Here is a 4,942-nt window from a genome sequence, read left to right as displayed (position 1 = left end):
CGGGCAGCGCGGTGCACGGTGTCCCGGACCCAGGGCCCCGCACATCTGCCCCATCGCCGCTCGCTGCCCCTCGCGCCCTGCCGGCGCCGTGCGCTCCCCCTGCGCCCCTTCCCAGCCGCTCTGCCCATCGCGGTCTCGGCGCTCGCAGCCTGGCGCGCATCTCCGCGCTGCGGGCCTCAGTTTCCCTGCCGCCCGCGGCCGCGACGACCCGCGAGGGGCTCAGGCCGGGTCGTTGGCGCAGCGGGGAGGCCGCCGAGTCCGAGGTCTGCGCCACATCGACCTCCACGCCGGCACGCGGGACGCGAAGGGCCTCCTGGGAACCGGCTGGGAGAGGTCGGGCCGGAGACCCGCCAGGGACAGTGAAGCAGGGCTGAGTGCCCTCTGCGACCGCCGTGTCGGAGGCCGGGGACAGCTGGCGGTCCGATCCCACTTGGCCACCGCCGCCTCCAGGTCCCATCCTCTCCAAAGACGCCCCCAGGCTCGGCCGGCCGGCCAACCCCGCACGAGCGCGCAACCCCGGGGCGCACACAGTCCCGGGTGGGCCCCCAACGACGCCCCCCCTGCAAGCCCCACCCTCAGCACGGCACCGGCTGCCCCCCTTGCCCGGGAGTCTCTCGGGGGTCTCCCCCTGTCCACCCGTCTGTCCAGCGGTCTGCCCGGCTCCTCGCTTGCACTCTCCACCCCACCCCCATCTCGTGTTGTTGTTGTGTGTGTGTGTTTCTTCTAATTCTCCGGAGTTACTCTTTTGTTGCCAATTGTTTCTATGCCCGGAGGCCACGCTGTAAATGAGATGTTACAGCTGCACGGAGCTAAGTAAACACCTTATAAATGAATAAATAAGTGAATAAATGACGAAATAGTCATCTCAGGGACCAGAGCGGCTGTCAGGGCTCCGGCCGGGGTCTGTGTCCCTCCAGCGCCCAGGCCTGGAGGTTTAAGAGGTGGGTTGAGAGCCGATATGTCCCCCTCCCCCCACCAGGCCCCCCTCAGTCAATCATCCCTCCTCAGCCCCCCTTCCCTCCATCTCCCAAATTTTCCTCCTGGCGCCACAGAATTTTTTCCCCAGGTGTTGTCTGGGGTTCATCACTTCCACCCACCAATTTTCAAACAAAAACGGATTGTCACTGTGACTCTAAACCCTGGGTTTAATGCTGAATGAGTCTTCTTGGATAGCGGGTGGCGGCCCGGCTCTGGGTGGTCAGAGGAAGGCCCAGGCACTGTCCAGACACTGCCGTCAGGTGCCCGAACCGGCGTTCCAGGACGGGCTGGAGACCTGTGACAAACTGTCACGAAAAAGAAAACGCCATCCCGGGGGCAGCCAGAGCCCCCCACCTTCCAGCCCAGCTGCAGGCGCTGCGCTGGAGAAGACAGGCAGGCCTCAACCATGGAGCCCGAATCTCAACTCCGAGGACAACTCCGCGGAAAGAGGCTGAACTTTGCAATTATCATGGATAACAAGACCAAATGGCAAAGCACTCACTGAGTAACTGATATCAATTATGAAGCCCGGCTTCAGAGTCTGGAATAAATGATAGGGGAATTGGCCTGAGAGAGAAGGGGAGCAGACATGTTATTATTTACGCCAGATTAAGAAAAGTATCCAATTTGCTGGCCATCTCCCTCCCTGTGGGAATTGGCATCAATTTTATTATTGTTCCTCCGATTTTAATATTCTCTAAATGAATTACTATTGAGCAAGGTAGTTAGTCAATAGTTTAATGCAATTAATTATCTTTAAATCGCTTTATCTTTTTTTGGGGGGGGAGTCTTAACTCTAGTGAGCAGTTGTTTACAGGAAACTCCACAGAGAGAGGGTTTTGCATGGTGTGGGTCCAGGTGGAGATCCTGGCGAGAGGGTTTCCTGGTTCAGAAGCCAGGAGGCCTTGGATCCCAAATCCACGAAAATCAAAATCCGAGGTGTGGGTCCTGCGTGGAGACCCTCTACCGCAGTTCAACGCCTGCAGGAGGCCAAGCAGGTCCCCAGGGCCAGCTGGACGTGGGGTGGAGCCTGGGCACCTCCCACCAGAGCCCCTGTTTTGTTTTACTTGTTTGTTTTTAGTTTAAGTGGATCAGGTAAAAAAGAAAAAAAAACACTCTCTCACTAGCGGTTCTTTCCTGGACTCTGCCCGGGTGAGGCGGAGGCCAGCCCCTGGGTGTGGCAGTCAGAAAGCTAAGCTGGGCCTTTGCAGCCACACCAGCACCTCCCTTCCCCTCTTCCAAGAGCGGCCCTGGGCAACAGCCTGGGGAGACAGAAGACTGTAAGGGGGGAGCAGCGGGGAATCTGATGTGATTTCCAGGTTCCTAGAGCCCAGCTTCTTTCTTGTTCATGGATGTGGGGAAGGCCTCACCTCTCCCCACCCCACATACCCCCTAAGTATCCCCAGACTAGTGTGGCCCCTACAGACCTCCCTGGGGCTCATTTGGGTTCCCCCCGACCCTCGCCGCTGCTGGCGGCTCCCAGCACCTGCGGATAGCAGCTTGGGCGGTTGTGTACGGCCAGGGCAGGTGGGCAGCTCAGAACTCAGGGCCAGGGCCCTCTTCTTGTTCCCAGCTGCCTGTTCTTGTCTACCGCACTAGTTAGAAGCCAGAGGGGGCAGTGGTCTCAGCTCAAACTGAGGGCCGAAAACTGTCCAGAAGAAGCCCTCTTCCAGAGCCTTCCCCAGCCATGACCACGAGCACCGAGCCCCGGAAAACAAAGTTGTCTGCTGGGAGGTCTGGCCGAAGGTACACTCACCAGGAGGAGAGGAGAGGAAAGGGAGAGGCAAACTTTGTTTCCAGCAGGTCGGAGTAACTTTTCCAGGAGATCAGCGCACCAAACAGGACTGTGTGGGGTTGGGGGGACTCACGGGGTGGGGGCGGCATCCTGCAGGTGGGCAGATTACAGGTAAGAGACACCCTTGTAAACAGTCACTCCCTAGGCCAGGCTTCGAGCTGCTGAGTGATAAAGAATACTAACGAATGTGCAGAAGCAGCCTGGGACAACGTGCTGTGCACTGGATGGTCCCATCCGAGACACCTTTCCTGCGGGGGTGGTAAAGGGACACCACTGAGTGACCTGGACACCAGTGGGCTCCAGGACGCCAAGACGGCCCCCGAGAATTATCCTTTTCCTACCACGCGGCACCCATCAGTCTCCTAAAGAAGCGCTGGGGCTTCTCGCCCGTCAGCGAAAACCGACCCCCCGAGACAGCACGGACGGCAGGACCTGGCGCTTCACAGCGTTCTAGGAGTAATATTCCGTTCATCGGTGCCGTGAAATAGGGCACCAGGAGCGCTACAAGAAATAAAAAGAGTAATTTCTCAGTGGAGAGCCTGCCTGTTTCCAATTCAGGGCCCAGATGGCCGGAACCTGGACACTTTGGACAGACCAGGGTGGCTCGTCCTCGAGGCCAGAGGCCCAGCCCCTCCCTCCCGCCCGCACACACATCTGGAATTGGCATCAGGGGTGCTGCGCTCTCAGGAAGTTCTCACACTTCACGACTCATTAAACTCGGGGCTTGGATTCCTCGGGAAAGGGGATGTGGGCAGGCGGGAGTTATGGGGGGGGCAGGCGGGTGGTTTGGCATGGAGGGTTGGAGCCTCAGCCCAGCTCCTCTGGCCCGGAAGGAGGGGGCTGGGCGTGATCTCAGGGGAGCCCCTTCCCCAAGGCTTGGGAACTTGCTGGGTGCCCACCTCAGCAGGGCAGACCTGAAAGCACTTTGGCTGCAGTGGGTGAGGGGAGAGGGACTTGGGAAGGAAGGAACCGCCTCCCGTTCAGGAAAGCCCCGTGTGCAGTTGGGGAGGGGCTGGGTCCTTGGTGGAGTGGCCAGAGGAGGTAGGTGGGCTGCCTCGTGAAGAGCACTCTGACCTCCAAGAGTGATTTTGCTTGGACGATGAAATGGCGGGGGGGGGGAGGGGGGGGTTGGTGCCCGCCCTGCAGCTCGAGAGGCCTGGAGGTGCTGCGGGGCCCTGCTTGGCTGGGCCGTCCCTCAGGCAGGTCTCCTTCCGGGGGCCAGGGGGCCTCACAGCCTCTTCTCACACTTTCACATGATGGTGGCTGGTGCTGCCGTAATGTCTGAAGGGGACAATACTTGGGAGGTTAAAATTACAATTGCTTCTACTTAAATTTATTTGATGGCCGGAGCGTTCCCGTTATATATCCGTATATGGGTTTTCAATATCTTAAATGTTTAAAAAGGTTTTATTCTGTACTTACACTGAGTGAAATTAAAAAGAAACAGTAAAATGTTTGAAAATGAAGTGCATTATGTTTAATAAATTTAAAATGAACAAAGACTGCTATATTGCCAGCAATATCATTCCCTGCCCAGGGGCATTAATAAAGACTGGAGGTTTGGAAAAACAATATTTTCTATTAAAATTCTGCGCTGTGTTTCAATATTAAAAGGATATGTGATGAATTTCCAGTGTTACCCAGACGGGGTCAGAGATTAATTTCATTTCTTTCTGGTCAGCATTCTGTCGATAATTAATCAAAAGCAGAGTTTCTTAATGAAACACTTTTCATAAGGTGATAATTAGCAGGAAAGAGGCGGCCCGCAGACAGTCCCTCGAGCTGTCTAATAACCGGCAAGGCACGGGGCTGGTTCCTGGGGGCGGGGGGCGGGGGGCCTCGGGGACACCGGCTCCCCAGGGAAGGGGCTGAGCGGTGGTGAGTCGAGTCCTTGCCCGGCCCAGCCCTGAGCTCGGGCGCTCTGCAAACCCGCTCAGGCCGCTAGAGGAGCCGGGAGGAGCGCGAGCCGCGAGGGCCTGGTCGGGTCCACCCCACCCCGGCCCGGCCCAGAGCGGACAGCGAACGCTGTGTGACCTTAGGCAAGTCCCTTCCCCTCTCTGGGCCTCTGCGCTCCCTCCTAAAGGAGAAGCAGCTCAATTCAGAACCATTCTGGCTCGGACGCAGAGTCCAGCCCTTGTCCTGGCCGGCTACCCTCTCCGCAGAATTCCG

This window comes from Delphinapterus leucas, chromosome 15, assembly GCF_059928025.1.
Source record: "Delphinapterus leucas isolate spDelLeu-1000000601 "Yukka" chromosome 15, BTC_Dleu_Yukka2, whole genome shotgun sequence".
Taxonomy (NCBI): domain Eukaryota; kingdom Metazoa; phylum Chordata; class Mammalia; order Artiodactyla; family Monodontidae; genus Delphinapterus; species Delphinapterus leucas.
This window is presented reverse-complemented; position numbering follows the sequence as displayed.